Source organism: Neolamprologus brichardi, chromosome 8 (genome assembly GCF_056152115.1).
Source record: "Neolamprologus brichardi isolate AB-2024 chromosome 8, ASM5615211v1, whole genome shotgun sequence".
NCBI classification, from domain to species: domain Eukaryota; kingdom Metazoa; phylum Chordata; class Actinopteri; order Cichliformes; family Cichlidae; genus Neolamprologus; species Neolamprologus brichardi.
Window position 1 is genome coordinate 9100625 of NC_142111.1, and position 23744 is coordinate 9124368.

The 23744-nt window shown below is 42.9% G+C and overlaps 1 protein-coding gene across 3 annotated transcripts in view; it reads right to left on the reverse strand.

Annotated features, from left to right (window-relative positions):
• raraa (retinoic acid receptor, alpha a) overlaps positions 1-23744 on the reverse strand; it is a 144356-nt gene that overhangs the window by 115980 nt on the left and 4632 nt on the right. For 2 of the 3 annotated variants that reach the window (XM_087845384.1, XM_087845383.1), the window contains exon 2: positions 11200-11249. The exons of the other annotated variant lie outside the window; for it this stretch is intronic. The gene's annotated coding sequence lies outside the window, so the exon portion shown is untranslated. The remainder of the gene's footprint in view (positions 1-11199; positions 11250-23744) is intronic. 3 annotated transcript variants of the gene reach the window in all.

Below are 23744 nucleotides of genomic sequence, written 5' to 3' on the forward strand. Positions count from 1 at the left end.
TTCTCCGCTTACCATACTATACAAGCCTCAAACGGGATGTAAATATTGCATTTGCCAACTGCCCCGATATTCAACATGCTCATCTCGTCTGTGACAAAAATCTTCTGGTTCTATAGAACAATTCTGCTTGAACAGCCTGTCACCACTTCCGGCGGTCCACATGCCACGGCTAATCCCTCTGAGACCCACAGGAAGGCTTTGGGATCATTCTGTATGAGAGCTGGAAAAGACAGGAAGCTGGCATGCGTACATCGTCTGGGTGAAAAGCAGTGGAGGAGGGCTACACGCTCATCGGGAGAGCTTCACCTTTCCTCTACATAAGGTATACACAGTTTGACAAAGAGCTGCTGGTGTTGCTGTTGGATAGCAACCTTGCTGACCAGCTAAGCTATTCTCACATGTGTTTGACGCATAGCCAACGGTTATTATACCATTGCTTTTTTCCAACATACTGCTGGTTGGTGACATTTAGAGAAAACAAGGGGGAATTTCCACGAGTTCAAATCTGATTATTCTATTAATGCTTAAATTGTGAGTCAGCTGAATCACTGTGCCTAATATCAGCCCGTGGCCAATTTATAAAAAGGCTTGTTGATTAATACAATTTTATTTTCAATTATGTTTTGGTTTCCAGTCATTATGAATGCAGACTCTCGCCAAGACAGGATGATAACTTACCACAGTTCTTCGATTGGTTTCTGAGTAAAACCTCCCTGCCTTTTTGGAGCACATACTGTTCTGTGCAATTCTCAGAAGCAAAGCAGAATTCAGCATCAACACAACCTATAGAGCCACAGAAGCCATAATAGCCGCAAATACAACTAAATATATATATATATATATATATATATATATATATATATTAGGGGTGCAACGACACTCGTATCGATATTGAACCGTTCGATACAGTACTTTCGGTTCGGTACGCATATGTATCGAACAATACAACATTTTTAATTTATTTTATCAACTTTCCTTCTGACGATGCTGTCTGTGTTGAGCGCTCAGTGGATCTGCGCTCGACAGTGCAGCCTAGGCGGAGTAGTCGAACACAGATTCACTGAGCGCAGGGCAAGCTAGCGAGACAGAAGTTAAGCTTGTTGCAACATGGCAAATTGAACCTCCCCCACCCTCATTCAGATCTGGAACTATTTTGGTCTTCATGTGACGTATGACCCTGAAGGTAAGCGCATCATGGACTAAAGTAAAACAGTATGTCAGATGTGCCAAGCAATGCTCAATTACATGAGTGGGAACTAGTGTGTTAGCGCAGTTAGCTCGTTAATGTGTTGACGCTGTCCAGCCCCACACACGGGGCAATCCGCGGTAGCTCGTTAACGGAGATTTGCCTGTTGTGGCGTTAACCTCATTTCAGATTAAGGCTGACAGCACTAGTGGGAACACAACGAATATGACTGCACATTTACCCAATACCATCCTAGTGCAAAGACAAGTGGAAGCAGACAAAAACAACAAGCAGGCATACAAACTTTATCCGAGTCATTTAGACAGCCGTTAGCACATGATTCTCCTTATGGGGACCTGATATGTTTAATATGCTGCTGAGAATATAGCCCAGAAGAAGCGTATAGTATAGCTTTTATTTTGGAAAGAGCCATTCCTCTGTAATAAACTCTCTTTTCCAAAGATGAGTGATTCCTCAATCAGATACAGGGCTCGCAAAATCGCTAGCCCCACGTCCCGGGGCTAGCGATTTTTCCAGTCGGGCTGCCCTGCTCTGCTCGTCGGCCTATCGTAGGAAGGAAAAATATATGTCAATGCTTTTGCATTCTTTCGGAAATGTAGCTGGGTAATTATGTCATTGGCATCGGTGAGCCACTGTCAATATGTGACATATTGAAATCGCGTTTGAATTTGCGCTTGTTTTTTGCTTTCACTTTGCAATCGCGTGAACTGTGTATAGAGAGCGACAGTACTGATTGGTGAGTGATGATAATTTGCGCACCAATTCCTCTGACATCGTCTTATCAATCGTTAGCTTACTATGCAAACATGACAAGTGAAATCTCCCGCAGCAAGCTTAAACATGTGAGAGGTTGATCACGCAGAGAATCGCTGAGCGTTATGTGAGTGTGTGTGTAAAAGCAGCAGGATATATATTTTAGTTCTGCTCAGCCAAATAAGACAGGTCAGGGTGAAGACGTGACAGCCAAAGAAAAGCTTACCAAAAAACGGAAAAGTTATGACAAATCAGACTATAAGACAAAAAGAAAGAGCAGCTTTATGGTTTCATGGACAAAAGAATTTCTGTGGCTGCAATATGACGAGCTAAATAACCAGGGCTGCACATAAGTGGTCCGCAGGTGCGCATTCGCTGTCAAAATAAAAAACGCGCACAAGATAAGAAGTTGCAACGCGTGTTTGCATACATAAGATTTTCAGGAGGAGGACAGATATTTGTTTAGAACTCTTAAAGATGTCGAAGAAGCTCCTTTAAGCAATTACTGTGATGTTCCTCCACCTCCAAAGAAATGTCAGGAGTCCGAACCACAAAAGAAGCGCGTATTCTCGGAAAAGTGGTGAGCTGGCTTCAAACAAATGATGAACGCACAGAGAGGTGGTGCAGAATGTGCCGTGAAAATTTAATAAATGACAAATTAATAAAAAGGCATGAACTTTTTTTGTGTATCGAAAAAATATCGAACCGAACCGTGAATTTTGTGTATTGTTGCACCCCTAATATATATATATATATATATATATATATATATATGAAGATTAAAGAAACAGTAGCGCTGAATGCTTTGTCTTTATTGGCTTACAGTGTATAAAAAAAGAGTCTGAATATAAATGTAGTAGAATTGCTCAGTGTGTCAGTACCATATAGTATAACTGAACACATGAGAGTTATTAGCCAATATACCTACTAGGTAATAATTCCAGTGAAAACATGTTTAACTTTGGCAGCAGGCGCAGCCAATTAGACCATACCAATGCGGCACAAACACCGAGTGTCAGGCCCTGCCATTACGAAGACAACTAACGATAAAAACCTCAGTGCAGTCACAGGGATAATATGCTCAGTTATCATTCAATAAGGCAATTCAATAAAGCAATTCTCATCTATAAGACTGTCACGGGCACAGCACTCATTCCCGAGGAGCCTGCAGGCAAGAAACAATACTCAGGTGTTGAAATGACTCTTTGCTACATTAAGATCAGTAAATACGTGCACTTTCCCACCAGGGGAGGTAGACCTTAGCAGGATAAGTATATACTTTAATGAACACACACAGAGGCCAGCGTAGTGCGACTAAATCTTAGTTACCGACAGGCAGTGTAAAAGGCAACACCCAGAACATGTCCGCCCGGGACTGTATATATTAAACACAACTCCTTCATCTCGATAAATCTGGAGTGTGCAGGAAAGTCCTACATCACTGTATACAATACATCAGTGAGTGCTGTCGTTAAAGTCTTCGGTCCCTCCTATTCTCTCGCTCACTCCTCGGGGGTTTCCAGTGGCTGTCCGGAGCACACGTGTTTTGGTTTACCTAGAGCGAAGCCCTATCTGAGGCCATGCTGAGAGCAGACTATGGGCTTTGTCTGTGGCACCATTAATCAACTGTCCTTTAACAAAAACAGAAGACCAGATGAGAGACAAAGGGAAGAGATGTGGGGGGTTGGCTCTTATTTAGGTAGAAAAAAGGCAGAGAGGGTTAAAAAACAAGGAAGAGAGGAGAGAGAGAGAGAAAAAGAAGGTGTGTGTGTGGGGTGGGGGGTGGGGTGCTTGACCCAGATCCAGGACTTCAATCAATCAAGTAGCAACAATAACAAGCAAAGTTTTCATGTGGCTTGACTGATTAATCAGGGTTTTCTTAAAAAAAAAAAAAAAAAAGAAAGAAAGAAAGAAAAACATGCGAGTCATTTTTATCTCTTTCTGTCTTTTTTCAACACTGCAGAGTTACTAAGTGAGTCTTTTTATGCCGGCTGCTTAGGTCTTCATGCTGCAAGGTTTTGGACATGGAGCCCTGAATCGTTCACGATTTAATGACAGCGAGGCCTTCACTCCATGCTACAGCGGAGCGATTTTACTGAAGGTCTCCAGCCACATTAACAGAGCCCAGGAAGGCTTGACAGAAAGACTGGACGGACACTCACAGCCCTACGCACTCCTGACATATGAAGGCAGGGCTTCTTTTCTAGTAAACAAACACGCACCGTTTTACACACATGCACAAACAGTATAGACGCACAGCGTGTCACGGCAACAGGCTGTGTAGCAGCCCTCTGAGACCCTGCGAGGTGCCGATCGATGGGGATTGAGTGCAGACAAGGAGGCATTGGGATCGATAAGGGGCCGTTACAGAGATGTGCCTAGTGGGACATAAGAGAGTGCAACGGGGGAGAAGATACATCTGAGGCTCTTGATGCTGTCTTTTTCACCTCGTCGGTGTGAGAATGTACTTACTCCCCGTGAGTACTGGGACATACAAACACACACAACAGAAGAGCTTTACATACTATACATAACATGTGCATGCACACCCTAACTATCCCAAGAGACCTTTTCTAAATCTCCCAGTTTCACTGTTCTCATATAGAGTCTTCCTGTGAGGGAGGAGGGGGAACTTTAACTCACTTTTGGTGCCATCTTCTCCATTTCCTCCACATTCCTTTAAACAGTCTCTCTCCCTGTGCAGTGCACTGTCACCAGTTCAGCCTGCACAGTGCTGTCAGTGGAACAGCTTGATCCTAAGACTTTCTGTCAGCCCCTCCTCGTCCTCCGCCCCCCCCCCCCCCTTCCCCCCAGCTCTGCTGTTTGCAGAGAGCACTGACTGTTCTATTCTCGCACATGAACGCGCGCGAGCAATAGGGGAAAACGACAGCATTGTTACTTCCACAAAATATGTGGCAGTGACATAATCCCCGACACTTCCTGTTTTTACATGTTCTTGAGAAGTCCACAATGATTTTGCATAAAGGTTTACTCTACCAGTCATTTCAGCTGTGCAACTTGCAATTGCACGCAGCTGAAATTACTCGTGGAAAGGGTTGATATGCATGCAGTACAAATTTTTTTTAAGAAAATTAATGCTTAAGCCATTATTGCCACTCACTGAGCTGAAAATAACCACTGTGACCACAACTTTATACTCCCAAATCCTTTTAGATATAAGGTCTTTCCTGGCTCAGAGGGGCCCATCGGTGTTTTCTATGTACAGCTGAATGAGTGTGCATCTATATTATTATATATATATATATATTTTTTTAAACTACACACTTGATTGTGACTTTTACTAAACAGATTTCACATAAGTCCTACAAATATACTACTGACTATGAACCATCAATGAAGTGACAACAAGAAACTTGGTAATTTTGCTTGTAAATACAGGTGAAACAGAGCAGCAGAGCAGCCAACACCGTGAGTCAGTGCTGATTTTAATCAGACAGCTTCTTTGTTATAAAATCAAGACTGAAGAGAAGTAGTCTGAAAAAGGGTTTAAAAATATAAAGGCTGCTTTACATTAGCTTCAGTGGGCGACCTTTCATATCAGTCATATTACAACAAAAACAGGAAGGTATTGGAATGAAAACAGCTTTGTTTTCAGTTCGGCTGCATTACAATAGTGTTCTGTGAGCACAAACAGATGTGACTTCAGCTGTGACCTGTCAACCACATGTCATAGTCACACCTGACTTTCCCCTTCGATCGTCCCTCCTTGTTGTATTTATTCTAGCGTCTGGATGAATACTTTGAAAAAATGCACACAATACTGACCAATATGTCCCGCTAATCAACATTTAAAACAAATACATAATGCAGTAATCAATGTGAATCGACTGGGCTCTATCATGTGTTAGTCCAAAGGTCTAATTAAAACATTACGAAAGAAACTAAGGTCATCATTCATCATTATAAAATCTTGTGCAATTTATTCTCTGAGCTTGTCCTCTCAGAGCTTGGTGCTGGAAAAAAAAAATAAAAATCACAGTTTTAACTTTGTACATGTGAGCTGCTGTTTATGAGCATTGCTGCTCATTGGTGTTTATGAGTAGAATAAATAATTATCTTTCACTCTCACTTGTCAGGCACAGAGTCACAAAAAATAAAAAAAACTCAGCCCTGGAAGTGGTTGGCACGCAAGCAAGACGCAGACAGACCGCAGACTGAGAGGTGTGCTTCCCTATATCGGTGAGACACTTCAAGCTAGCACGTCAACTTAATCACAATAGTTTCTTTTTGCTGACATCAAACTTGAGCAATGCAACTCTGAATCTTTCTAGACATAATCAGCCAGACTTAAGAGGTGAAAACACAAATGTCAGAGACAGACAATCAGCAGTCTTTAGCCTTACAGTTCCACAGCAAGTCTACATGAAGTCCGACAGTGCCGATCTGTGGACAGTGCACATTAATGGACCATTTCCAGTAGTGAGATTGTGGCTGGAGCTACACCTGAGAAAAGACAACTTGGATAGTGTCCCAACTTGATTCTGCAGACACTGCCCCAAGATTATGTGAGAAAAGCTCTGGAGAGAACATAAGATTACCTCTTAGAATTCACTCTTTGTGTTTTGTTTTGTTTCTTTTCTTTTCATGACCAGAATGATAGTCTCGCTTAATCATCTCATTAAAGTTGTAAACGCTGACAGATGTTTTAACATGAGGGAAAAGCCCGACTGTCCAGCTACGTACACACTCGCCTGGATATGCAGGAGAAATGTGATATTCTTTTTGTGCCTGTGTGTGTGAAAGAGACATCGACAGGACAGAACTAGAGAATCTGGCTTTAAAAAAAAAAAAACAACTGCAAACAAAAACCCTTTGTACTAGTGTTAAGGATACAGCCATCTAGTATATCCCATGCAGAATACATTGAACATATTTCATTTAATGCTCACCCCAAGACAGACAGAAAATCCAGCCTGTTGAAGTACTTTAGTGTGCCACTATTCCACATTATTACAGGTGCTAATCACATGTGAAAGCACACAGACGAGCTGCTGAAGCAGATGACTGAAACCACCGAGGCATTTAATCCTCCTAGTGAGAACTGAAGGAGGCGAAGGGTCTTCTCCTCCTACTCGCCTGCTCCAGGAGCACCGCCCTTAAAGGACGGTTGAAAATAGTGCATTTGGATGATGTTATGGAGAAGGACTATTAAAAGTCAGGCAAATGCCTTTACCAGTGCTTATGAAACTGCGCTGAGGTGCCATGTTGGCTCCTGCAAGTCCTGTCCAAAAACCTCCTCTGTGGTTGATCAAAAAGAATACTCAAGTGCACACACACACACACACACACACACACACACACACACACACACACACACACACACACACACACACACACACACACACACACACACACACACACACACAGAGTTTCTGGCCTCAGCCAGAAGTCCCTGTTGGTTTGGAAGGCCACAGCGGGCTATAACAACTACAGCCTGGCCAGCCTGTTAGTAGTGGCCCCTCTGTTTCAGCAATCTGGGTTCTCTTTGCCTTTGGACAGGGACCAGGTCAGGCTGCACAATACACTACTGTGTTTGAAGAGGGTGAGTGAAAAAGAAAGAGAAAACTGCAGAAATCTGAGTTTTTTTTCTGCACACAAATGCATAAATACAACATGTGCAAAACAATGCATGTTTTGGTTGTGCAACTGTTTGGGTATACGTAATGACCACTTTAGCAATCGTGTCCCCTCTCTCTTTCATTCCAGATTGCAACAACTGCATTCGCTCCGATCTCCCCCAACCGTCATCGCTGCCATCATTACATCATCCTTGCTTTGGCTTTTTGCTCACTCAGCACAAATTTGGGGACCCCTGGCTACAGTTCCCCTCCCCTAAGCATGAAAGGTGTTTTTTTGGATCTGTCAGGGGTTTGTGCAGGAGAAGTAACACACACCGCTGTCAGTCTAGAACAACACAATGAAAACAGACTGCAAATACAGAGTGGCCCTGTGCCCTATGATGGAAAGCCAGCAGCACCTGTCCCTTTAAGATCTATTTCTCACAGCTTGTGGGTTCTGAGCTGAGCATGCTAGCCAGAGCTGGGCTGCGCTGCGCTGTGCATGTATGGTAACGGGGGGGGGGACCGCGCCGACCAGCCTGCCAGCCCACCACAGGGAATTTGTTTATGTTTCCTTGCTGCCAAGTTCCTGTCAGGAGGCGCCCCAAAGAGGAACTGCAGACTACTCAGTACTGTTAGCTACGCCCTCTCACATAGAATGACTGGGGGTTTCTGCATCCAGTATCGAGTGGTGATTTGTAGCAATACTCAAATCCAGGGAGGTCTCTTCATCAATTTTAGCGCTCACACACATGCACACACACACTTCAAACACTCCATCTGTTGTTCCAAAAGCAGCTCTGAGAGCAACAAACTTCATAAAACATGTTGTAACAAAAGGCTTAATTTATGAGCCCCAAACAGATTAACACCAATTTTCGCAAAACACAGTGCATAAAACAGCACAAAGCATAGTTTCATTAAAGCAACACTTTATGAGTGGCACTTTGTTAGGCTCGTGGATAATGGGTATTGTAAAAACTGAGCACCACCACATAAAAACATAGTAAACAGGATTGGTAAACTCGTGGGCATTAATCCAAGCACTTGTGGGAAAAAGAGCTAAAACAAAATTACTCTCCCTCTAATGCAAAAGAGCACTGCGACTTCCAATGACGCACACACATTTTCCCAAATCATTACAAAAATATGATGTACCGCTTCCAGTGAATCAATAACTGCAACACTTTCGCACATTAATACAGAGCTTTAGAGTGACATAGCCAATGCACGAGCAGCCTAATTTGACCGGCGCGGTCAGCAAGTGTTGGAAACTTTCATTTAAGCACGGCAGATCTCACCAAGTTTGTTTCTGGATAAAAAGGAATGAGCTATTTTTTGTCTTTGTATCATACATGTGTAATGTCCACTGTGTGGTAGCTGACGCAGTGAGTTCCCATGAGCAAGTGATGAAAGGAGTAGTGAGACAAGGCCCCAAAACTAGATGTGGGACCCACGATGGTGCGACACAGGAAGAGATAGGGCAGGGCGGGGCGGGGCGGGGCGGGGGGGGGGGGGGGGGGAGTACAAAAGATGGAAGTATGGATGGAAAGATGTAGGCTGAGATTGAGAGCAGAGGGTGAAAGTAAAAGAATTTTTTAAAACAACAACAACAAAAAACCCAGGAAGCCATTTACGTTAGCCTGGATGGCCACGTGCTGGCATGTTTCACTAACTTTTGACTGTGCAGCCAGAAGCTGGCATCTGCATTTGTTTGAATGGGATTAACGCTGTGAAATTGCTCAAATTTGTCACTGTGGTTGGAGTATTGAGCATCACTTCTGCTATTTTGTCCTTGGTGAGGAAGCAACATGCCACGCAATGTCTTGCTAGTCAAACGCCTTACAGTAAATGAGCTTGGCAGCACAACACATTAACAGAGCTCGAAGCAGTTTAGCCGACGATTTAGATCGGTTATTCGATAGTGAAAAATTGGAACAGCAACATAATCCCACCAAAACTTATAGCCAGATTTACCACAATGACAGGAGAGAAATTACCATTAGAGCCACTGGAGTCAGCAGTTCACTCCATGAAGTTTCATCAACAAGAAAAAAAAGAAGATACAGAAAGTGTTATAGCCTGGCAGGTAAACACAGATCCAACTGTGTCCAGCCTCTGAGTGAGACTAAGAAGAACCATTACATGTAAATAACAGTGTATAGCTATGCACTTCAACTTCCCTTAAGTTTCCATGTATGGAGTAAAAAAAACAGAAAAAAAGGGAACAACACTGTGAAAAATACAGGACTCCTACTCTAGACGGAGGGAGAGGCAGCGGGCTCGGCAGCCACCACCGACCTACCGCACAGAGTGTGAATCATTAAAGGCATGTGTTCCACATCAACTGCCGGGGCCTCTTCCCAACCCACTTATGAGACTGGATCTAAATTATGAAGGGAGGGAGGGCAGCAGAGGGGGAAGGGGAGGGGAGCTTCAGTATAGTTTTACATTGAGATGAAAACCCCAAACCTGCTAACTCGGAGATAAAGTACAAAATGGCTGCAACTATCCTCTGCCAATTCACAGAGTAATGGTTTAACTGTGTGGTTTCCACAAAATGTGATGAAGTTAACATGATGAAGGCAATAAACAAAAAACTGAACAGCTTCAATTTGTACCTTTTTTTGTCTACCTTACAAAAGCTAAAAACACAACACATGGACGTCTTCTGTGGGTGTGCGTCTGTCCACAAAGCATATCTCTGTCGTGTGGGTATGCCATGACGGAAGTGATCTGCAGAGAGAGTCTGCATTTTTCTGGGTATTGGCTGGCATACTGGTACACACAGCATTCAGTTTGCTTTTGCTCAGAGGCTGGTATGAGGGCAGGTGCATGTCTGAGAGGAAGAGATTACCTTTCTCCCAAGGCCAGGAAGAGCCGGTTTAAAAACAGGACAGAATGGGACAAGACGGGACAGGACAGAGGAGTAAAACAAGTCTGTACAAAACCAGACTGAGGAGGACAAACTGCGATCTTTGATTGGCTGAAAGAAAACTGGCCAACCTTAAGCTCCGTCCTTTCAATCACTACGATGAAAAGAATTTGTCAAAACAGTATGAAATGACAGAGAAGGGATAAGGATAAACTAATAGCAGTATTCTTTTAGCTGCCAGTCTAATACAAAGAACCAAAATGAATCTATATTCACACAGCAATGGTCCGTGCACTTCAAGCCAATATAGCGAATGATGAACGGCTGTTTGTGTTTGGTCTTTGTCACTTTAATATGACAGGGCAAATCTCCCCGCTGGCAACTCCAGCTCTGATGCAACAGTCCCTGCCCCATCTCTGATGCAACAGTGCTCATCCTAATGCTAGCAGCACGCAGGGCACAAGACACAGCACCCCCTCTAAACAGACGCACAGTGTGTGTGTGTGTGTGTCTGTGCAAGGGTGTGTGAAAAGGATTGGAAAAACTTTAAAAAGTCAGCTGTCCACAAGCTTGAAATTTAGTCAGCCAGCGAAATGCAGACCATGTGTCATGGGAAAAACAAATGACAACAGAGTCGACCTCTCCACGACATTAATATGGCGAAGAGCAACGCTTATATAGAGACATGCGTGCAAAAAAAAATTGGTACACACAAACACACAAAGTGTTAAATGTGGAAAACCGAAATTACCCGGAGTCAAAAGCAGTGACAAATTCGGGCTTACCCCAAAAACGTCAATCTCGCCGTCCTTGAATCGATTGTGGCTCCTAAGCTCTGAGAGAGAAAAAAAACAGAGAGAGAGAGAGAGATTTGAAATCGAGAGCTTTGTGGTCCTTTATCCACGTGCTGCAGACTCAGTGACTCCCTGGCTTTCTGGCGCAGAGCTGCTTTACTACATGAAAACTCTTACACACTTTTTCCCCCCTCTCGTTCTCCCTATGATCTCCCCACCCTTTTCCAATAGATTGTACTTTCTCACTTGCTGCATTTGTGCCCCAGACATCATGTGAAAAGTGGAGTAAAACAGTGCTTTTGTGGTGTGTGAATTACCTAGGGCCTAGGCAGGCACAGTAGTGCTTATGGCCACAACTCAATTACAGCAATGTGAATCAGGTGGCGGCCTAGAAATCCCCTCAGCCTGATGCACAAATAGGGACACAGAGGCGCCTTCATTGCCAAGACAAAGACAAATCTGAAGTGGCGTGTCATCTTTTCATAGTAGAGCAGCTCATCCGATGCTGTGCAGATGAATGGCTGCTACAGACAACGATCTAATGACTCTGGTTTTCAGCAAGTGTATGAATGCTTCCATTTTGTTTATGCAAACTGCTCAAATATTACAAGTGTTTACTAACAGGTCTAGCTACAGATCTAAATTGAAAGAGTCACATGGTACTTAGGCTATCTGATAAATGGCACCTTTGTGCTGGAGAAAGCATGGAAAACGCTTTGTGGTATTGTTTTCGAACCAAAAACAACTAGCTGGAAATTACAGAACGGTGGTTTGTAAATGTTAAAAGGCACTTTCATGGATGCAACGTAAATGCCAAACTGCACAATCACGGTCAATCATATTTGAATAGAAAATTGGCTCATGTCAAAAGCAGTGAGCTTATCCTGTCTCTCTCTTTCTGAAGGGGGGGGGTTAGCAAATCCGGCTCCAATAAAATGTAGAACTGTGGACCAGGACAGGGTTTTCCAAAAGCAAGAGAAACCAATGACATTTAAAACTGTGGTCTGTTTGGGTATATTTCACTTCACTTGTCACAGTAAGAAAGCAAGTTCCTTACACTTAGTTAACAGCAAGCTGTGGCACAACAGAGCTTTTCTGACAGCCAGGCTAATAGTCGCTCTTTAGAAGGGTCAAGATACTGCTGGAGGAAAAAAACAAAAGAAAACAGGGAAACACCATCCCTTGAGGAAGAAGTGGCCTTTTATAGGCAGCAAATGAATTTTGCAATAATTTGTTATCACAAGCTACCAGGGACAGTGAAACAACAGAGCTTTAAATATAGCATTTTTAAAACTTATTTATGTATTTTTTACACAAATAAAGATTTGGGGTTATTATAAAGAATGGCTTCATTTGCCAATTACAAATGGCTCTCAGAGACACCTTAATTTGGGGTTAATCAGGAAGCAAATTTACAAACTAACATCAAATGCTTGTTTATAATTTCTATGGTCAAAGAAATATTGCTCACATCCTTTTACTACACGCTCACCTTCCTCCTGCATGTGCACATGTCAAAGATGTGGCAAAGTGAAAGGACTACGAGCATTTCGAAGCCAGCTTCGTTTTTAGATGTTTTTTCCTATGAACTTGTCTTTACCTTAGACTTTTTAGTTTTAACCAAATAATGATTTACCAGTGTAAAAAAAAAAAACAGTTTTAAAGTCTTTGGACAGTTAGCGAGCACAAAAGTGACACGACACAACAGAAAGGCTCAACACTTACACTATTGAATGCTATCTTGTTTGTAGGCTGATATGACTAAGCAGATATCACCCAAGTGTGATAAACCTGTACATCCCTACATGTAATACTTACACTGTCCAGAACTACAGGATATGGACACATTTTGAGGTGCATTGTGAATAACAAAAAAGTAGTTTCATTACCCATTCCACCCTCTGCCCATCAGTTGGTTTGTGCAGAAGCTCCTTGTGCCATTTCCTGTTTTTTTTGTTGTTTTTTTTAATTACACACCCTTACTTCCTGTTTATGAATATGAATGGTATCTAAATCATGTGTTCCTCGTGGTCCTGTAGAGGAAGAGCACCATAATTTCTAGAAAGATGAAACAAGGACAGAGTTTGTGTATGCATGTGTGTGTGTCTGTCTGAGCCTCCAGCCTGCACTGATGAGAGTCGAGTGGACAGGATGAGCCCAAGGTAATCGCATCTTTATCCTTGCTGATGGGTGAAAGCAAGTCGCTGTAGACGCTCACCTTAAACACGAAGAAGAACATGGTGTCGTCACTGTTGACGCGTGGTTTCAAACCAAAGCTGATATCCCCACACATAGGAGGTCTTGAGTGCTCAGGAGATCGCAAGGAAGAGTCTAAAATAATAATTCAGTGGGGTCTCCCATCCTGAGTGTACAGCCCAGCATCTCAGCAACTGTAACTATGCTCAGGGTTGCTCAACCGTTCAAGGTTTAAAAGGTTTGATGGGAAGCAGTCCAAGTCTCAAGTAAAATTATCATCGGCCCTTGGATGTTCACTTATTCACTGTGACAGCATCGCCCCTGCGTAGACTATCAGTACAAATAGAAACTCTGATTTTGAGTACGACCAGCAGTCTCCAAGCGTGTGCTTACTTGGGAATGACAGCCCTGCAGCGAGGGTCATGAGCTCACATTAAAAGAGACACAATGTGTTGTTTTAACTTGCTTGGTCCTATAAAATTCCACCGGCTGGCTGCCTATGCACGCACACACACACAGAGAGAACATAAACCCCCTGTTCTTGAGGCTCTGACTCTGAGCGGTGGAAAGCCCCTTCAGTGACACATAGATCGCATAACCTCTCTTGACACAAGAGGACACAACTCCCAATGGAAAGATGCAGATTCACACACATACTGATTGCAGGCCAAGGCTCCAGACTGCTATTGTCCTTCAGAGCCATCCAAAGAAAACAATGAAGAGGGTCACGCAAGGCCCCCTGTGGAATGGTAAATAACCAGAGGGAGTGAGACCGAGAGGAAGAGACTGAGGAAGTGAGAGAGAGAGATTGAGACTAATCCAGTCTGACAGCGTTATATGGAACACCAAGTGCAAAATATGACCATCTGGGGACAGGTGAATTCCACTAATGTTCAATCATTCAGGAAGAATCTGACACTGCTTGAATGGAAAATATGTCAACTCCATGATGCAGAGAAGAAAAACACACATGAAGAAAGAATGCAAATCATTTCACCTCTATATGGGATTCAGATTTTCTGTAACGCACTTTGAAAATGCAGTGCATTTCTTCAGCCGAGTTTCACATCAATATTTTATCGACTGTAGTGAAATAAAGGGAACCTAAATCTCACGCAGTGCAGGAAACACTCTTTTAATGAGCAAAATCAGTTTAGGTGATTGCTGCCCAGGTCAAAGCCATGCACAGACAGAAAAAAAGGAGGGATAAAGTCCAAGCAATATCAAAGGCTGAGATTGTGGTGATGTTAACCATTCATTAGTGCTGAGTGACCCTTATTATAAAATCATCTTTGTTGTCATTATTCATCTGGCATAAAATGCTGGCCTGTTAATTCAGACTCAGGATGTTGACAATAGGCGGTCTACAAAGGGCTGAGAAGGCACAGTCTCCCTCCCGATTGGTCTTTCATATGCTAATGAGGGAACTGTTTGGGGTTTACTGGCCTGGTTGGAAATGATTTAGGGCGACACCGGTGCTCTGAGCCTTTATGTTAAGGTTGGCCGTAGGGGCTCATATATCACCCTGATCATTAATCAATTAGCGTCTCCTAGCCACCTGTCGGACACATCGGCACACAAAACATTCCTGCCCTTGGGCAGTTGCTAGACGATGATCAGCAGTAGCAGCAGCGCCACTGCTACCTTCTAGCCCCTCGATAGCCCTCCCCACTCCACTTTATGGTAATACCCTGATGGATTACATAATCACACCCAAATACTGTCACCGACGTCAAGGGCTACTCTCCAAGAGCAGCAGATCTGAGTGGAAGCTGCCACAAACCTTTTACGGGTGCCCCCACCCCCTTACCTCCCAATTCAACACAACGCATTTGCTCTTCGCTGTCACAAACAAGAAAAGAGCGGGCAGAGAGGAATTGATGCGGACCTTGAAGGAGAATCAATAAGCTGACGCCTATTCAAAAGTGCTGAATGCACACCAATGCTGTGTCCTCCGTTGTTTTAAATGCAACTGCCTCCAGTGGGGTATTGATGGTTGCTTGGTATTGACGATGTGACACAATAGCAAAACAAGTGCGCGATGGAAAGGTTCAAACTAACAGGGCATTTGTGAAATAAGTCCAGAAAAGTAAATTTGTTTGTAGATGAACTAACTGCTGACTTGCAGGGTGACAACCAAGTGCTAAACAAATGCACGGCAGACTTCTAACTAACAGCGCACACTTTAATCGTACACAGCCTGGATCCAAGGGTCTGTTATGGAAAGAGAAGGTGAAAAAAGCTGTGCTGAATTTTTTATGGTCTGGCTTTTTTCAAAACACCAACTGACTTTGTGATCTCACGGAGTCACTCGAGGCACAGTGTGGTGGGACTGAAATACTCCTCAAAGATTTCTGTTAACAGCTGCCCCTCTACTCAGCTGCCACAAATTGAGTTTTTTGTTTTTATAACTGGAGATTTGTATGTAAATTTCACCTCTTATGCAAAGAGCCCTCACTGCCACTAGACAATCCGTTTTCCTACAGCCTTGCTTCCTCTGACAATAGACAATTCTCTCCCCTCCCAATTTTTTGCTCCACACTTTTTTTTTGTTATTTGGAACTAATTCTTAAAAGCAGCTGAAGAAATAAGTGGCACTAAAATTAGCACCTAATCCGCCAACCCTCAATGTGAGGACATGGAGAAAGCAGATTTGTCAAGCCTTGATTTAGCAGTATTCTTCCATTATAAAAGTAGCACTCTTCACGCAGCTTAGCAGGACGAAACGGCTCAATCAGTCTCATGTGGAACGTTTAAGCACGAAGGGGGGGAAAGGATGGTGCAATGGCCTATCTGTGAACCCAGAAAGCCTGGCGTCACAATGGTGCCGTTATTAAGCTGCACTCATTGTTATTCCTACCTGTGTTGCACTTTTCACCTTCTGAGGGTTACCCTTTGAAAAAGACATTCGCTATCCACTTCCAAAGCTCCCCCAAAAAACAAGAGCTGTTTTACAGAGGGATTGCAAAAAATCTGGGCCACTATGTAGGATGTGCAATGCTGGACTGGTCACTGGAGACAGAGCTTTTTTCTCCCTTTTTTTCTTTTTTAAATCCAACCAGCTCAGGCAAGAAGCCAGCTCCCAACATTATCAGGTGGATTTTCAAAAGAACAAAAGCTCCTGTGCAATTCTTTACACTGCCAGTGGGGAGGGGGGAAAAAAAAGCATGAAACAAACAGAAACCCCACGAGTGTGTGTGCATACACATAAGCCCATTGTCCTTGATATTTCAGTTGAATTGATTTCAGAAGATTATTTCAATGATAATCTCACACTTTCTTCCATTTGCTTATCTCTCCAGCTATGTCCCAAAAAATGGCAGGGATTTAGGTGTGTGCGGGTCAAAACTAAAGCTGAGAACACTGGGAGTGGAGCTATCTGTTCAGGCTTCGCATATCTAATCATGAATGTATTTCAGAGGCCACAGGACAAATAATAGATATCTTTGGAAAGATAAATCAGGAGGAGGAAAACATCTCACACTTGACTGCAAACACGGAAAGTGAATAGCTGTGTTGCCTTGGTATCTGTATGGCGGTCAAGCAGTATTGGAGAGAAAAATGTTGCCTGAGCAGATAAAGACTATCCACAGGGTTTCAGGGGCAGCTAGAAGACAGCGGGAAGGAGGAGGATGATGGGTGACAGGGCAAAGGCTTGACCTCATGGGGTCAATAGGTGATAAGTAACATTTATCATACTTACCCAAGCTGCTAAATGAAAAACCAGGCAGCTTCTCTTCTTCACATTTCAATGTCCTAACTCCAATGAAGCTCACACTACTGGCAACCAGATGCCCTGTGTTTATGACAGAGACAAATCCTGGAATCCCTAAGTGGAAAAACATGCCATGCTGGCACACAGTAGCGCCAGTGAAACATTACATCACTCTGACGATTTAATGAGCACAGCCTGGATCAGATCAGAAGTTTAAATACCTGCCAAAGCTAATATAAAAGCTTGTATTTCACGCTTCATGAGAGAAGCTGAAAAACAAGCTTCATTTGATAGGACAACAATGGTTTCCACGATGAAGGGCTTGTGGTTGAGGGGGAAGCAAGGAGCGCTGTCTAAGTCCTGAACGCAGGGAATCCATATGGAGCCACAACTCAACCACAATGACATTCACATGGAGAAAAATGACAAAGAAGCAATTGAGTGTTGGACTAGATTTGGCACAGACCTATCAGAAAGCACCCCACCCCCAGGGGGCTCTTCGACAGTGGCTCTCTGAAGGATCACGGCAGCTTGGTATTGTTTTGGTGCTCTGGACAAGTGGACAACAGTTGTAGTGGGTACCCTGGGCCATAGGCCAACCGAGAACGAAGACAACGTTGTGCAAATGGACAATTAGGGCACACTCACGCAACGGGCATTCATCAAGTGGAGATGACAGCTAATTTCAGGATTAAAACAAACATGGCCTTCTTGTTGGCTATTTCATAACTTGTGCATGGGCAGAGCATCTACAATGAGGCTACTGGAAGAGAAATGCACATTGAAAATACAAGTTAGGGATGGTGGTTCATTTTCATAGCCCGCAACTCCAACGCACAGCAATTTTCATACGCTAACACAAACTACATCTTGTCAACTGCAACACTTTCTCCATCAAAGCACTCGAGCGTTTCAACTTTAAAGTAAGGAGACATTTCCAGGCATTTCTCCATCATCCGATCATTTTAACTTTGTAAAAATACATAATGTGACATACAAGCGTCTTTCTGCTGTTGCTGTTCTGCCAGTATCTCGCATACTAGAAGATGTGCATCCATACTTTTAAAAAGTGGTGTGTTGAGTGTGTGTGTGCCCTAAAGTGAGTGACAGATATCCCATCAGGCTCAGGGAGACATCCTTTTGCTAGAGTGGGAAAAGCAAAAACGTGTCCTAACAAATGTTTTGGTCTTATCGCAAATTAGAAACAGGGATCCAAATCAATACTCCTTTTTTCCCCCTCAGGTAACTGAAGAACTCACAAAAGACGCACAACAGAAACAAGAGTCAGCTGCAATCATTCATGCCTATCAGTTAATGTGACTGCATGCAGCTCAGGCTAGTGCTCTGTTTAAAGTGATGTCTAAATACTACAAGAGATTGCTGTTAGACAAAGCTGACGTTCAGGAGCCCTTTGATTAATGCAAAAGAGTGCATGTCTACATGGGATGAAGAGAAACCAGAACGATAATTACTGTTATCTTTATACAGGGTTTTACCTCCAAAAGAGGAATTTTTAGTTCCTCCCAAAAAGGTTTTAGAGTCAGAGAGAGAGAGAAAAATGACCCCATTGTCATATACAATTTTCAACGAGGTTGACTTTGAAACTCCATTCTGAGTCTAACAAAAATTACACAACGTAAACCGATTTTTCACTTTTCCTAACACTTGCAGCAGTGCACACCTGTTTCTACTTTGTCAGCAATTGAGCTGCTGACCTGCCAACTGAAGACAAAATTATATATACATTCTACTGTCTCCACTATAATTTAGCAATTTCTTTAAACGGTTATGTTAATTAATCAAGTTAAACAGCCAAACGTTTAGCGTCAAAAACAGAGAAAAGTGAAAAGGCACATTGGCAGTCTTCTCACATGTGCAAAGGTGTGACAACGGGCAGAGTTCCAAGTGTTCTGCAAGTAGTTTTCTCATCATTTCTCACATTCTTGCTTTCCACCACTGTCCATATTCACTGTTGAACTTTAACAGTCACTTCTGTGCCGACAGTGATGGTTTGACAGTGAACAGTTTGCGCTCTCCTTCTGACTCTTTTCCTCAAACTCACAGTCTGAACGGTTTTATTTCTCCACAGCCAGCCTTTTACATATTCAAGATAGGAAAAGCCACAGTGTTACTATTAATGATAACTTCAAGAGTCCCAGCAGGGTATACCAGTGAGCCATCATACACGATGTCATTACCCTGTAACTGGCAAATGCAAATGGGATGCAGATATTAAGTGTGTTTGTGTAAGTGGCACATGATGGAATTTATTTGTGTTGGACTTCCACATGAAAAGACAACTTCAATATCCCTTTTTATGAGGTCAAACAAAGCAATCTTTGAGTCCAGTCTAGCTCATGATTCAAGTCCTTGAGTGTGGCAACAATCATTTTGTTGACATCTGAAGCTAGTGTTTGCTGCAGGGGTCTTAGGTTAGCAGCTAGAAATACATAATATCACAAGGTATCAGCAGGAACCATTCAACACCAACGTCCCTGGGTTCTTTTGCAATTTTTCTTTCTCGACTCTGTGGATCCTTTTTATGTATTAACAACAGCATCCTGTTGTGCCTGGATTTGCCCCCACTCTTTTGGATTTTACATAAATGTTCCACAAAGAGACAAATATCAATAAACAGACTTGTTGTTTTTAAGAGGTGCCGCTTGGATTAGGATGGGGGAAAAAACATAGTATTGCACTAGAAAGATTCACAGTTATCAGTGATGTAGTAATGCTTTCATTTACAAGTAACCTAATCCAGGAATAAAACACACACAACTCAAAAAATAGTTTGTGAGTGTATCAAACCTAAAGCATTCCAGGTTTGTTGCAGAGTTATCTGTGGGATGAAGAATGAGGCCATCAAGGCATTTTTTAAAATATGCTAAATCTCACCCATCCATTGCCCTCCTTAATTTTCTAAAGCAGGGGTGGGACTGTTGTGGAGGGCCACAACAATAATTTTACAAGCAGAATTAAATCCAGCTTATTTGTGCAGCAGTCCACAACAGTCCCAGTTTCTCACATGACCCCCTTGGGGAAACTAATTGCCCACCTCTGCTCTAAACACCACAGGGCACTGCAGTAAAGTGTCTTCATAATGTAGTGGTTTACACATTCACAATGCAAACGAAAGCCCGGTGGTTTGATTCCGGGAGGGGACATAAATCCCTCTGGGGTTGCGTCAGGAAGGGCATCTGGCGTAAAAATGTGCCAAATCAAACATGCGGAGCTCCCCGCTGTGGCGATCCCTCGTGAATAAGGGAACAGCCAAAAGTAGCTTTCTTTATCAGGGCGTTGCAGTGAGTGAACCAAAGGAGTGTTACCAAATAAAGCGTGAAGTATTAACAAAAGCCCCTTTTGGATATCAGCTAGAATTACAGCCTCACACTTGAATGCCTCTGGCAACCAAGTCAAGCTGCAGTTTAGAATCATCCCTGCTTCTGTTATAAGGGCACCGAATAACATTTAATGAACATTTGGTTATAAAACGTCATCGGTCCCTCCGTTTCCTCTGGGCATTTGAGTGATTTACTAGTTACTATTAAGCACATGACTTAGAAAATTGTGAAAAACATTTGAGGTCACAGTGAACTTGAACTTTGACCACCAAACACTAATCAGTTTATGCTTGAGACCAAATAGATGTTTATGCCAGATGTAATTGCAATTATTGAAATGACAAGAATGACAGGGATGGGATGGGAGGTCAGAGCAACTTTCCCTTTTAAAAAAAATAAATAAAAATCAAACAAAGAGTTTTTGTGCTAAATTTGAAGAAATTCCCTCAAGATTCTCAACAAGCACAAGAATAGAACTAGTGGGCAATCAGTAAATATACTCTCACCATAACAAAAGAGTGTGGAACGTGGAAAACACCTCTAAAAGGTCAACAGTTGGCTAAAACCTGCACTCAAACCTGAGTATGTCTACACCCTGTTCAGACCTCCCTGCCACAAGAAACATGCATGTCACAATGCAAAGCAAAGGCACCAAACTATAAAGTTCGGGTCCAAACAGATGTGGATGAATTCAATGATAAAAGTCAGTGTATGAATTGGCAACAAAATTGAGCAGGCAGTGACGGATTACGAATACGTACAAATGTGAGGTTCTGCAGATATCACTCTGAAACATGAAGAAGAGTGATGCAGAGAAGCCTGCTGGAACAGAGTCAACACACTTTACACGCACAAGGCCTGGAAACAACACGCTTGGGGCTTCCACCTTCATTCAGATGAAAATGGACCTCCTCGAGAGGAAATAAAGCCATTTTTAACTCCCCCCCCCCCCCTCCCGCTTCGAGTCGGCCTCCCATAATATGCCCAGTCAATGGACTGTGGGTCTATTCAACTGCAGGCAGCCCACAGCACAGCCATAAATAATGTAGGGCAGCTCACATGAAACCCTAATCACCATTGTGCTGTCACCCAACAGAGAAGATTGCTTGTTTAATTTACTGCACCGCATCTGTCTCAGTTCTGCCCAATTTAGTTTCAGAGTTTCAGCGGGCAAGTACTCCAAATATTTATCAATATGCTTTTCACACAATGCCAAAAATCAATAAAAAAATAAAAAAATAAATAGTAATGTGTAATTACGTCCGGCTGTGTTTGTCAAAATTCTTTTGGTGGGGTGGGGGTGTGTTTGTTTGTGCTTTTTGGGGTGATGATGTGCGTTTTTGTCCTGAACAACAAACCAAAAAAACCCAAAACTGCATCTTGTGTAACAACAAAGGCTGGCTGAGAAAAAGCCATCAACACTCAATAACCAGAGCTCATTACTGGCAATATACAACATACTTCATTACATTACTATTCCATTAGCATGCTTCCATTTGCATATTCCAGTCACCTCCTTACCGAGGCAGTTGATCATAAATGGCAGCCATATGCTGCGTGGTGCGCCATATTACAGAATTATTACTGCGACACAAAAAGAAAAAAAAAGAAAAAAAAAGTGAATTATGTTGACATGAAATGAAGTACAAAACCAATCAAAAGGATCCGCCGTTAACGATAGCGTCTCGCAGTCTCATTGGCTGAAAGTGTATCATTTCAGGCCACAGGTTATGGCGCCTCGGTAAAAAAGAAAAAAAAATCTGCAAGCCTGACAGCCTAGTTTAACAGACAGGGTGCATTTCTGCTACACCTCCTTGTACTGTACATCAAGTTTGTTCATGTCTAAACTGCCAAAATAAACATTGTTTTGCTGTTTTTATTGGAAAAATTGATTGGGGCACAACAAAGCTACACAAAAGTAAATGTAATTGGTTTTAAAAATTATTTTCTACACTCTCTTTGGGTATTTCTGGCTTTCCATCACCTTCTCCAGCTGCAAATGGAGAAATCCTGTCATCTAATGGGCTCTGTGCTGCAACGTTCCAGCACGACGATGATTTGGTGTGATGGCTCTTCACCGGGGCTCGCTGCATTGAGATGACAGACCATGGAGACAGAATAAGTAGCAGCGGCTCACTAGCTTCACAGACTCGGCGGGCACAAGCCAAGACAGCAGAGCAGTATGATAACGATGCTATGTGCCGAGCCACTTACAGGAGCTGCCTATTCGTGCTAGCAGCAGCGAGCGCGGTATCATCTTGTTCAGGACCATTATCTCACCACCGCGCTGTTCTCCTCACACTGATAAATGTGGCCTATAGCAACTTGAGCTAATGTGCAAGCAGCTGCAAACACGGCATCTGGGTAATACACTGTTGACGGCAACATACGCCTACACAGGAGGCACAATAGAGAGGATTTGTTCCACTGAAATCAGTGTGAAGATGCCTTGGTTTAACATTAGCCAATGCTACTTCTTGGGAAGGACGCGGGAGCTGTCAACCTCCTCATTTATAGAGATGTTTGTTTGTTTTTTTTAAATGGGGAGCAGACCAGCCAAACATTATCCTCCAAGTAAGAACTAAAATATCAGTGTAACAAATCAAGGCAGAAGATGAGATTAAATCTGTATTTTCTCTTACACACCTTTTTGGAAATATTTAACTGTCAAATACATTCAAATTACATCGGTGTCAGCAAAGTGGACATGAAAACTGAATGTTATGACTGACTGCACATTCACACTTGGCACAGAGAAATACGCATATTATCAAGAAGCACTTAAGGACAGATTGGCCGGTCAGACATCTGTGTAAGTGACACTGGCTATCTAGCTAGCTGTCTGACTCATGACAGCAGAAGGTTAACTTGGCAGCTCAGCTGTACAGCGCAGCTCTAAAAGGAATATTAACAGCATGTCCCTCAGTGCTGACGGAGAGAGAAAGAAAAAGGAGAGATGGAGAAAACGCAAGGAGCGAAAGGGGTGGGTGTGCAAATCCAATTTCCAGTGACGGTGCGCTCAGGATCACCGTTTCGCTAAAAGAACATATCATCTGTCAAAGTTAATGGCAGTGTCCTCGGGAAAATGAAGGAAAATAGAATGAAGACCGTTCATTAAGGAGGTGAGGGACGGGGGTGTGTCGAAGCCATCGGTCTGCTCCGCCGTCTCCGCGGGAAAATAAATATATACCCGAGCTATTATTTGTGCATTTAGAAGGTGGCAGTGCAGTCGCAATCAAGAGCCGGTTCACATGCGGCAGAGGTAATATTAGTGCAGGAGCAGT